Source organism: Bubalus kerabau, chromosome 2 (assembly GCF_029407905.1).
Source record: "Bubalus kerabau isolate K-KA32 ecotype Philippines breed swamp buffalo chromosome 2, PCC_UOA_SB_1v2, whole genome shotgun sequence".
Classification (NCBI taxonomy): Eukaryota; Metazoa; Chordata; class Mammalia; order Artiodactyla; family Bovidae; genus Bubalus; species Bubalus kerabau.
Window position 1 is genome coordinate 121,229,913 of NC_073625.1, and position 13,361 is coordinate 121,243,273.

A 13,361-nucleotide genomic window follows, 5' to 3' on the forward strand; every position below is an offset into this window, starting at 1 on the left:
ACATAGATCAAGTAGTGCCAAGTGAATGACAGTTGCTATTAATGTGCACTGATTTCATTAGCAAAGGCAGATGCATAATCAGCAATGTTTGCCTGGGTCATGCACAGAGTGGAATCCTAGGTCCTCTCCTCAGCAAGTTTGCTGTTTAGAAACTGAGTGGAACAATTACTATGGCAATAGCTTGTTCAGCTCTTAGAACAGACATTTCTCATCAGCCAACTCAGTTCCACGTCACGCCTCTGAGAATATGTGCAACCTTCAACACATCCACAGACACAACATGGGCTTAAAACCTGGGGGAAAAGGTAAGGGGTGGGTTTTATAGCTGGCTCCTTCTCATCATCCAAGTTTTGTGCAAACACCACCTCCCTGACCACAGTATCTCAAGTACCCCTCATCCTATCCATCCCCTCTGTTAGCTGCTCTCTATCTTCTTGATTCCTCTTTCTTTCTATTTCTTTTCCTCCCTCCCTCCCTTCCTTCCTTTCTTTCCTTTCTTCTTTTTTCCTTCCATCCATTTTAAATAGACTTTATTTTTTACAGCAGTTTTAAAATCACAGCAAAATTGAGCAGAAAGTACAGAGTGTTTCCTTTGCTCCCCCTGCCCCTACACATGCATAACCTCCCCTGTCATCAGCATTCTGCATGAGAAAGGTACAGATTTTTATGACTGATGAACCTATACTGACACATCATAATCACTCAAAGTCCATAGTTTACATTAGGGCTAACTGTTGTACATTGTACGCTTTTGACGAATATATAATGACATGTTCCACCATTACAGTATCATGAAAAATAGTTCCATGCCCTGAATCCTCTGTACTCCACCTGTTCATTCCTCCTTCCCTTAAACCCTGGCAACCCTGATCTTTTTCCTGCCATAGTTTGGGTTTTTCTAGAAGATCATAGAGTTGGATGTTTCATTTTTAAAAAGCCTTTAACATCATATTTATTTACATGTTTAATAATTATTTATTGATTCTCCTCTTGCTGGAATGTCAGCTATTTGGAAGTATGGTCATTTTATGACTTCTTAAATGAGGAGTCCTCAGTACTAGACTATGTCTGGCTCAGAAAAGCCCTTAATAAACATGTACTAATTTTGTTGTTGTTTAGTCACTAAGCATGTCCGACTCTTTGCAACCCCATGAACTGGAGCCCACCAGGCTCCTCTCTCCCATGGGATTTCCCAAGCAAGAATACTGGAACAGGTTGCCATGCCCTTCTTCAGGGATCTTCTCATCCCAGGGATCAAACTTGCATCTCCTGTGTCTCCTGCATTGTCAGATGGAGCCTTCACTGCTGAGCGACCAGGGAAACCTGCATGTATTACTAATAATTTAGTAAAAGAATAAATATTTCCCCCATAAAAATCACTCTAATCCTTCTGCTAAGGTTCAGTTCAGTTCAGTTTAGTCACTCAGTCATGTCCGACTCTTCGTGACCCCGTGAATCGCAGCACGCCAGGCCTCCCTGTCCATCACCAACTCCCGGAGTTCACTCAGACTCACGTCCATCGAGTCAGTGATGCCATCCAGCCATCTCATCCTCTGTCGTCCCCTTCTCCTCCTGCCCCCAATCCCTCCCAGCATCAGAGTCTTTTCCAATGAGTCAACTCTTCGCATGAGGTGGCCAAAGTACTGGAGTTTCAGCCTTAGCATCATTACTTCCAAAGAAATCCCAGGGCTGATCTCCTTCAGCATGGACTGGTTGGATCTCCTTGCAGCCCAAGGGACTCTCAAGAGTCTTCTCCAACACCACAGTTCAAAAGCATCAATTCTTTGGCACTCAGCCCTCTTCACAGTCCAACTCTCACATCCATACATGACCACAGGAAAATCCATAGCGTTGACTAGATGAACCTTTGTTGGCAAAGTAATGTCTCTGCTTCTGAATATGCTATCTAGGTTGGTCATAACTTTTCTTCCAAGGAGTAAGCGTCTTTTAATTTCATGGCTGCAGTCACCATCTGTAGTGATTTTGGAGCCCAGAAAAATAAAGTCTGACACTGTTTCCACTGTTTCCCCATCTATTTGCCATGAAGTGGTGGGACCAGATGCCATGATCTTCGTTTTCTGAATGTTGAGCTTTAAGCCAACTTTTTCACTCTCCACTTTCACTTTCATCAAGAGGTTTTTGAGTTCCTCTTCACTTTCTGCCATAAGGGTGGTGTCATCTGCATATCTGAGGTTATGGATATTTCTCCCGGCAATCTTGATTCCAGCTTGTGCTTCCTCCAGCCTAGTGTCTCTCATGATGTACTCTGCATAGAAGTTAAATAAACAGGGTGACAATATATAGCCTTGACGAACTCCTTTTCCTATTTGGAACCAGTCTGTTGTTCCATGTCCAGTTCTAACTATTGCTTCCTGACCTGCATACAAATTTCTCAAGAGGCAGATCAGGTGGTCTAGTATTCCCAATCTCTTTCAGAATTTTCCACAGTTCATTGCGATCAACACAGTCAAAGGCTTTGGCATAGTCAATAAAGCAGAAATAGATGTTTTCCTGGAACTCTCTTGCTTTTTCTATGATCCAGCGGATGTTGGCAATTTGATCTCTAGTAATTAGAGATATTTACACAAATGGCAATAGTAATATTGATTTTTGTCATTTTTATTATCTCCCAGATGCCAGGCCCTGTACTGTGTATTTTAAGTGTATTATCTAATTTAATCCTCATGACAACCTTCTCAGGTAGATACTGTTTTAACAGGTAGTATGGGTAGTCTATAGGTAGTCTAGCTGTTTTATGGCTATGAAAATGAGGTTCAGAGAAATTAACTTATCCAGGGTCTTAGAGTTAGTAAATGACAGAGTTAAGGCCCAAACTCAGGTCCATAGGATTTAAGTTGATATTCATAAAAAGTAAGTTGTAATTTAGAGCTGGATGAAATCTAGCTAGTTCTTGATGCTTCTTGAATTTGGAACATGGTTGGCCAATCTATGTCCCTTGACCTTGACTCTGGTGCATTTAACTTTATACAGGATCTGCTATTTGCTGTGTCCTGTGCTATAAGGCAGGTTCCCAGGTGGTGCTAATGGTAAAGAACCTGCCTGCCAATGCAGGAGACATAAATGATTCAGATTCAATCCCTGGGTCAGGAAGATCCCCTGGAGAAGGGGATGGCTACCCACTCCAGTATTTTTGCCTGGAGAATCCCATGGACAAAGAAACTAGAGGGCTACAGTCTGTAGGGTCACAAAAAGTCAGACATGACTGAAGCAACCTAGCACTCAAGCACACGTGATATAGGGCGGTTTGTGTTTATTCCAGTACCAGGTTATTCTTAGAAACAGAGTCTCAGGTTCTACCCCAGAGCTGCTTACATAGAATCGGCATTTTAACAAAATCCCTGTAGGTGTGAGATGCATATGCTTGAGAAACACTATTCTATAAGGGTACTGAGACTCAAAGCTTCCTGTGCTCCCAAGTAATGAGTCAACCAGGGTCTCAGCTTTCATTGCAGCTTGTACTGTAGAGGGGAAAATGTGATCCATGTAAATTGCTTTTCCCATTCCCTAGCACTTGATAAATACTTGGAATTATTATGAATCACACAAGGAGTGAGATATCCACCAAGTAGAGGGCTCAATGTAGCTGAGTGTGAACAAATCAGCCTCTAGGGTCTCAAACAGTATAAATCATTCTCTTTCAATAATGCACAGGAAATGCAGTTTGTTTTTCTCTCACTGTGATTCAGTGGTGGTGTGGGTATCTGGGGGACCTTGTAATGTCAGGCTTTTCTAAGGGTAGTTGGTTAGATTTCTGTAATACAATTTAGATTATAGCATTAATGCGATCATGTAGTAATGAGTGTGGCCTGGGAGGGCTGATGTTTTATTACAAATCACAGAAATCCTATTGCATCTCCACCAGAGAAGTACTGGGTAATCCATTTTAGCACAACTGGAGGCTTCTAGGTTCTTATAATAGGGAGCAAAGTGATGTCTGTTTTCTAGCATTTCTGATTCAGACAAACTCAGTTTTCATTGTCCATTTTACCGTTTTTGAGCATGCACACCAGGGAAAATGCATGGAGCTACCACGGATGTGTCATCTATCCTAGCATCGTTGGCATCAAAATGCCAGCTTGCTGTCCAGCTGCATCTCCCTGTTTCCTCATAAGGTGTATTTGAGTCTGAGGATGAATTCAGCACTTTCATCTGTGCATTTGTTTTCTGCTTTGTCATACACATAACTGGCAAGTCTAGTCAGGGTGCTGTGTGCAGTGGAAATCTCCCTGTGTCTGGAATGCAGAGCAGCCAGCTTTTCAGATTTCTCTTCTCTGTCTCCCTCGCCCCAGCCACCCTTTCCAATTTGCTTCCAGGTCCATGCAGATGGCAATTATGTAGATTTCCTTTCAAGCCACTTGTAATTGTATAACATTTCTGCATCCAGGATGAATGCAATTCATCCAGTTTTCTCCCCTTTTCTCCTTTGTAATTCAAGCTGTTGCCTTATTCTTTCTCACTGATCCCTGCACCACAACACTGTCAAATGAATATACAGTATGTTACACCTGACTTATTCATTTAAATCACCTGTGGCAGTGCTAATAGGTGGTGACAATTTCTTCCTGTAGCCATTTATGGGGAATTATATCAGTATTGCAATAAGAAGCCTGGATTTGCTTTTTCTGGAATATGCTGTGGTTTGTTGCTTGAACAATTCAACAGAATTATGACGATTCAGTGGGAAGAGCAGCAGATACTCATCCAACATCTTTCTTAATTTTTAAATCCTAATAGTCCTAGTGTGTTCCTCTGCCCTTCTAAGGAATTGAAGTGGAGGTAGGAATTAGGCCCTGGACTAGGTACTTCATATGCTCATTCTTATTTTTAAATGTATTTTTGCTTAACCCTTTCCAGAAATATATGTCTTCATATCTACATGTGATTTATAGGCAAGGAAGGTAATCTTCATGGAGGTAAGACAATTTTTTCAAGGTTTCATGGCTGGTCAATGACAGAGCAGAGATTTGTTGGACTCCAACATCCACCCCCTTCTCACATATTCCCTTTCTATCTTCTCTTTCTGCAAAATTTTAAATTCCAGAAAAGTCAGCACACTCCTTTGCTATCTGAAGCTGACCAATTGGATGCATGGATTTTTAATATCTTTTTCCAGGTGGTCACTGTCAAATGGCTATACAATATATTTTTTTTTTTTAGTAAAATAGATATTTTCTGCTATTGTGAGCAAAAGATTTTTATTGTAGATCTAACTGTATTTTAAGAATCTTTTAGTTTACCATAACTTCTAATGGTATTATCAATCTGGCCAACAATGTGTGTCAGTAAAAAATACGCAAGACTAAAAATCAAGTATTAGCCCTGGTGTTGCTATGTGTTGCTATGCTTCCCAGGGAAAGCCATAGGACCCTTCTGAGACCCAGCAGATTTTTCTGAAACATCGTGTAATACATCTGTCCTATTTACCTCCTTGGATTGCTGTGAACCTTGAAGGAGATAATGCCTGTGAAAGACTTTGGAAAGCTTCAGAATACATAGATATACACTGTATGTCAAAGCTGCACAGGTTTAAGTGTCTTGTTCCTATTTTTAGGGTATGATTTTGCAGAACTTTAGGTTTGTTTTTTTTTTTTCCCCAGAGACACATACATTACTTTATATCAGAACTCTTTATATTATGGTACTTAAGGAAATCCAGTCACCACATGCTTTATTTAGACACAGCCTAACTTCTTCAATATTTGCTGATATTGGGTAAAACTAATCCACATTGAGAGGTTAAAAAAACTTTATTGCGGCTAGACATTTAAGAATTACATTGTCAAACCAAGTGGGCTTCCCTGGTAGCTCAGCTGGTCAAGAATCTGCCTGCAATGCATGAGACCCTGGTTTGATCCCTGGGTCAGGAAGATCCTCTGGAGTACAGATAGGCTACCCACTCCAGTATTCTGGCCTGGAGAATTCCTTGGACAGAAGAGCCTGGCAGGTTTAGTCCATGGGGTTGCAAAGAGTTGGACATGACTCAGCAACTTCTACTTTCACTTTTAACTTTCACTTTTGTCAAACCAAAAAAGAGAAAGAAATACACTGTAAGTTATTACATATTTGCCAGGCTCATACTATGAGTTTCTGTTAGACACTGTTCTGGGGAGGATTCTAGGGCTTTCTTTCCATCAAAGAATTTAAAATGAAGACAAACAAAAAATGGAGTCATTGATCTGAACCTTGACTTTATAATAAATTTACAATAGTTGCTCTTTTCCTTCCTTCAGTTACCATCAACAGTTGTATACATCTTGTTGTTTTCAGTCACTCAGTCATGTCTGACTCTTTGCAACCCCATGAACTGCACCATGCCAGGGTTCCCTGTCCTTCACTACCTCCCAGAGTTTGCTCAAACTCATGTCCATTGAGTCAAGAATTGTTAATACTGTATACATTTTAGACAGTGCTCTATTAAGACTGAAAGCATGTAGGAATATTTCTGAGTTATTTCCAATGTTGGATAACTTTTTGTTCACAAGTAAGACTAGCAGGTCTTCAGTTTTTGAAAGGAGACTGAGAATCAGGGCTTATATGTGAAATTTTTCCAGTAATAAATATAGACTAGATAAAATGAACTTGAGGACAGGAGACTGTGGATTGCCACCTTGCAAACCAGGTATTAACCATTATTGAATTTGAAAATTCCAAAAATATTCTATTCATCATTTGATGCCACTCATTTGATTCATTTCCCCCTTGTGTCCAGTTAAGCACTCTGTATTTCATTATTAAATCCTATTATTCAATTTTTGAAAGCAGAGCTAACAGGACAGTCTCTTGTTCAAATGTCATTACCAGATATTTGAGTCCTCAGCTTCCCCTGTATTCTTCAAGAAAATTTCAGCAGCTTTGCTTTGGTATAGCCTGCTTTCTTTTATAATTTCAACCTGAGATACAAGCTGCTTACCCTATCAATATTTAAGGAATTCAAGATGAGATTGTGAAGGAAAGAGGTGCTTAGGCAAAGTAAAACCAAAATCATTTAAATCCTTATTACAATACTCTTAAGTAGAGGGATAAGGTGTGAGGATTTTCATAAAGGAGGATTTTACTTCCTGCTTTTCCCCTTGTTGTTCCAGAGTCTTCAACCCAATGAGCCAGTATCTTTCAAGCCTAGAAGAAGGGCAGGTACAACCCAGAACAAAGAAATTAATGATCAACTTTGAGTTTCATTTAGACTTTTTTAAAGGGCACAACAAGCAGAAACAGACTTGAAATTCAATGGAGGTTGCTTGGATTTTTTTCCATGTTCTGAAACACTGTTTTTGCATATAAAGAGCCAAAGTTGGGTGAATTGAGTTAAGAATTCTTTCATTCATTCATTTATTCACTCATCCTGCAATTACTTATTGACCATTTACAATGTAGCAGGCACAGACAGGTATGCAGTAGTGAACAAAACAAAATGTTCTCATGGAGTTTACATCCTGATGGCTACCCAGTCAGACAAGCAGTAAACAAGTAAACAATAAATCAGATAGTCATAATTTCCATGGGGAGAAAGGGGCAGAAAGACAAGGAATGTCACAGGAGTATGGTAGCCATTTTATATATGATTATGAGGGAATGAAGGTTTCTCTGATGTGAGATAATTGACCAGTCCTGAAGGCAGGGAGGGAAAAGTCATGTAGGTATCTGGTGCCTGAGCAGAGAGAAAAGTCTAAGCAAAGGCATGAGTCTGGAGGTGGCCCCAGTATTGCCAGAGAGGAGGAGGGAAGGGTAGGTCACATAGGGTTTCACGGGTCAATGTCAGAATGTTGGACTTTACTCAGAGTTAAGGGGAAGCCAGTAGAGAGTACCTGTAGAGCAGGGGAATGATGATACAAGTTATGTAACTTACATTTTTAAAGGAATCACTGTGGCTGCTGTCATGAATACAGACTCTAGAGAACCAGTGGAGGAAACAGAGACCAGTATGGAGGCAACTATAATGAGACAAGTGAAGCCTCATGGTGTCTCAGACTATTATGATAGTGGTTAGGGGGGTGAAGAATTACTAGCACCTGGGTGTATTTTGAATAGTGACTCAGCACCATAAAACAGAGAAGGGGACAAGACTGTGACTAAAGGGCTGGAAGGAACAATCAGAGGAGCTATGAGTTGAGCTGACATCCAACATCTCCCCAAAATGCTCAGCACCCTTTCCCTTTTGCCTCAGGTCAAGATTTGGAGATCAGCAGAAGATGGGATCACTAGATAAGGTTGAGGGGATTCTGGAGCAGAAGGTTTTGATCTGCAGGGGCAACTCCAAGCCACATGGAAAGGGGTGGAGCTCTGCATAATGCCAGGATGGTGGAGGAGCTCCAGTGGGGTGAGGAGCCTGAGAAAATGGACAAGAGGGCCACTTCTCAGATTCTTGTGCACACAGCATGGTGAGCAGTCAGAGATTTCCTACAACCCTGACAAGGAAACAGTGGTAGAGGAAAGAAAGTCAGCAGGGCAAAAGGATCTGTGACCAGGACCCAGAGAACCCAGTCTGTAAATATCTGTTTATGAGGGTCCATGGCAGGGCTGGAGATGCAGGTAGCAGAAGATGAAAAGGATTGTATTCCAACAGTCAAGACCGGATAGTTCTAACGATGCTTCAGGGGATGCCAAAAGAGACAGGTGCAATTCACGAAAACAGAATTGCTTCTTCCAATGAAGAGAACTTATCCTAAAACTTTTGTAAAAAGTGTGCAATCCCCAACAACACTGATAAAAAATCAACTCTAGGTGAAATTCCTATTGATTCTATCAGGGTTCAATTAAAGGAAGAGCAGGTATGATTCCAAAGTCTTGAATCACGGGAAGGTATTCAAGTATACAGAGTTATTTTCTGATTTAGAGTCTACCCCCTGCACACTCCCCCCATGTACTCTATTTTTATTGTTTACACAATTTGTGGCAAGATATAATGAGAAGAGTAGTCACATAATTGTTTTTGTAAATTTTTCTGGCTAACCGATTGTGATTCGAAACTGTGGCAAAAATGCGCTTATATCTTCCAATTTTATTTGTGGTAGGAACAGTCTAGGCTTAGCTTTCCTTCTACTGACACCCAAATACCCATCCTCCTCCAAGGTCTTAAGTTTTCCATCTGTGAAATAAAGGGCTTGTGGAGACAATCTTTATAATTCCTTTAACTCTAAAGTTATTGGAGTTTCTGGCTATGGCAACTGAAACCTTTTTAAGCTGTTTTCTTGTCTATCCCTTGGCCTGCATCTGGCACTCTGCCTTGCTCATATGGGTTTTAAATGATATTTTACTGTCTGCGTGAATGATGAATGAGGAGGGTGATTATACACTGAACCCACTGCAGAGCATTGCTCTAGGTAAAAGGCCTGATTGACCCTGGACTGAACCCCACTGAGTGATGAGAATAAGGCAGATTACTAGGGCCATGCCAGTTTATTTCCCCCTCACTGCCACCACCTGGCTACTTTCTGGTTTGTGTGTGTACTGAATCGCTTCAGTTGTGTCTGACCCTTTGTGACCCTATGGACTGTATTCTGCCAGGCTCCTCTGTTGATGGGATTCTCCAGGCAAGAATACTGGAGTAGGCTGTCATGCCCTTCTCCAGGGGATCTTCCCAACCCAAGGATCGAGCCTGCATCTCTTAGGTCTTGCACATTGGCAAGCAGGTTCTTTACCACTAGTGCCACCTGAGAAGCCCTACTTTCTGGTATAATCCCTTAGAAAATACAATAACACATTTGGATTTTACTCATCTCTTATGTTTTCCTTCACTCTTAGAAGCTAAGGCAGTAAAACTAGAAGCTGAACATGTCCTGATGCTTAAGACCCCTTGATGGTAGCAATTTTTTATTGGAGTATAGTTGCTTTAGAATGTTGTGTTAGTTTCTGCTACACAATGAAGTCAAATGGCTATATATATACATACATCCCCTCCCCTTTGGCTCTTGCTCCCACCCCACCCGCATCCTGCCTCTCTATGTCATCACAGAGCTCTCAGCTGAGCTCTGTGTTATACAGCAGGTTCATATTCACTGTCTGTTTCACACATGGTAGTGTATTTGTCAATCCTAATCTCCCAATTGATCCCACCCTCCCCTTCCCCCAACCCCCTGGTGTCCACATGTCCACTCTCTATGCCTGCGTCTCTATTCCTGGCCTACAAAGAGGTTCATCTGTACCAAATGTAATCTCTATTTTTTTTTTTTAATGCTATGTGAAGGGACTTTGACTCGTCATCCAAAGGGCTAACTACAAAGTCTCAATGCCCAGGATCACTCACATGGGGGCAGGTAGTTCTCTTCTTAGGGAAAGGTGCTGCATTGGTCTGATCTTGCCTGTGAAGGACCCAAGTTCTGCCTGGTCTCTATAGATGCTACCTTCCTCACTGATTTTCTCTCTCCAAATGGAGTGGAATACTCAGGATTACATTGAGTGTTTTCTAATATGACGTGGAAAGGGATATGAATAGAAAATGTGGAAAGCAGGCCCCCCTGGACTAAGGAAGGCAAGTCATCTTGAAGAGATGTTTAGATGGACCAGTGTTAGAAGGTGATATGAAGAGGAGGGAGTTTGAGATGAAGAGAGCTGTCCATCAAGTGCATAGAAGGAGAAGGAGGAAAAGCAGGGATGCATAGGGAATAGCAAGTAAGTTAGTCACCAATTTGTCTGGAATCTGCAGTTCTTTCAAGCTAGAACCATAAGTTGATGGGGCCATGTTTAGAATGGTTTGAAATCTGAGACCGAGAAATCTGTATTTCATAAAATCAATAATTCAAGAAAATGTGGCAAGGTATTATACATGTGCTAATCTCCTGATGTGTCGAACAGAAACTAATGGCACATGAGTAATTGTGACCCAAACCTCTATCATTGGCCTTCAGGCTAAAGGAATTGATTTGTTTTAAAGATGAATGTATAAATGATTTTTGACAAATTTCAAGCAGCACTTGACCTCTGTGGGCTTTTTGATTTGGAATAAATACATGTCTGCATTATCCAGTTTTTCATATACTGCAGGAAAAAAAATGTTTTGCTGCAGAAAAGAAAACCTTCACATTTTTAGAAACATTTCTGAATTTTTTGCAGTTGTTACTGAAGTAGTAACACAAATTTTGGTTAAGGATAGATTGATTAGAATTGTAAGGATTTAATTTCCTGAAAAATATATGCATTTTCGGAATGAATTTACTCATCTATAAAATACCAACAATGTGCATGGAAATTTAGGCCTAGCATTTTTCGTAATTCAGACATTTCTCTTTAATATTCCTTCTCTCTACATATTGTCTATATCAGTTCAGTTCAATTGCTAAGTCATGTCTGATTATTTGTGACCCTATGGACTGCAGCACGCCAGGCCTCCCCGTCCATTACCAACTCCTAGAGTTTTCTCAAACTCATGTCCTTTGAGTCGGTGATGCCATCTAACCATCTCATCCTCTGTCGTCCCCTTCTGCTCCCGACTTCAGTCTTTCCCAGCATCAGGGTCTTTTCAAATGAGTCAGTTCTTCTCATCAGGTGGCCTAAGTATTGGAGTTTCAGCTTTAACATCAGTCCTTCCAGTGAATATTCAGGACTATTTTCTATATATTCTGATGCAATACACCTCCTTGGTTCTATATACATACAAGCTCAGGACAAGTCACTAGGGTATCTAGACTTTAACACTCATTCTGTAATTTTGCATGGACTGGACATCTGTGGCTTTAGTTTTAGGGTGAATACAGTGGTTATACAACAAAGTGCCAAGGCCTTTGAGATGGAAAAACCAGGTCAGAATCCCCACTCTGGACCACTTAATAGTCTAGTGGCCTTGAGCAGTTTTTAAAAACATCCCTATGACTACTTTTCTCATCTGTATAGTGATACAAACAATGCCAACCTTCAGCTTGTAGAGAAGAGAAATGTGAATTTTGCCCAAGGATATCTATATGGTAATAATAAACACTATCTTTCCTCCTCTCACTTCCTTACCCTCTCCTTTCCCATAAAATATAGAACTTGCTTGTTCAGTCCTTTTCCTAAAATCTTCTGTTTTTAACTGAAAACCACCACCCACCATGTGGCCTTGAGGAGGTAATTTCTGTCCTCTGGGCATCAGTCAGTCTAATTAAAGTGAGGGGACTAACGGTGATTGCTAACCTTCCTTCTGTCACTGTCATTCAGCCAGTTTGGGAATCTCACCTAAGTTCTCTCTCAGCTCATCCTCTGCTGTCTATCCCTTCCCTCCAGCCAGGAATCCTATTGCATTCCAGTGTAACTTACATAATAGCAGTTTTGTATCAGACATACCAGGTCTGCCTATAAGATTTAAGCTTAGAAATAGGCTAATAGAATTTGATTTGAGAGTAACCTATGGGGCACTGTTTCTCTTCTTGTTTTTCATGATTTGCAAGTTTCCAAAAATTTTGTATCATCTTGACAGTTTAGCACAATCTGATTATGTAAATGATTTGTTACCCATTCCTGTAGCAATTATATTAGTTTCTAGTGGTAAACCTCCAGGGCATTATAGCTGATCTGTATGTTTATAACACAAAAACTATAAGACTAAGCTTTGAAAATAAGCTAATAAAATATGAAATTCTTGACCCTGGCAGGAGGTTGACATGGATTTCCAGGAACCTCTATTATACCGCTGTTAGTCTCAGATTAAAAGGATTTAAAAGATTCTCACTTAAGATTTCAAGATATGATCACAAATACATTCAATTGGTAAATAAGGTAAAATGATAATATGTTTTATTCTTTAAATCTCTAGAACATTATGATTTACTTGTTGACTTTCTGCATAAAAATTCCAGGATCATTTAATGCAGTGAAAAGAGGCCTGCTGCTGCTGCTGCTGCTGCTAAGTCGCTTCAATCGTGTACGACTCTGTGCGACCCTGTAGATGGCCGACCCAAATCAAAAGACTTAGGAGTGAATACTATCTTCTACTTCCTATCTTTAGATCTTGAATGTATCAACTTTCTGAATCCCAATATTCTCCTGTGTAAAGTGGGGATAATAAGCCCTCTATCCTGAGATGTTTCATAGATTAAAAGAGATGATATATGTAAAATAACACATAGAGTCTAAAGCCCCAAAGTTAGTATTATTATAAAATTATTTTTGTTCATAATACCATTATTATTCATATCATTTTCATTTTTATTATGTAACACCATACACTGGGTTCGTTAATATGTCACTGTTTTCAAAAGTGCTATAAAACTTCAAGGAAATCATAGATGCCCAAAGAAATTGATAGCAAGAAATAATGCAATAAATAAATAGCCAAAAAGGAAAGTGAAAATAAGTTTACTTATTGTCTTTTTCAGCCATATACTATGAAAGCAAAAGTGAACTGAATTCAGTTCATGGAATTCTCCAGGCCA

At 40.2% G+C, this 13,361-nt stretch overlaps 1 protein-coding gene across 3 annotated transcripts in view; it reads left to right on the forward strand.

The window, feature by feature from the left end:
- Window positions 1-13,361, forward strand: part of FGF12 (fibroblast growth factor 12) — a 650,917-nt gene that overhangs the window by 164,494 nt on the left and 473,062 nt on the right. The window lies entirely within an intron of this gene.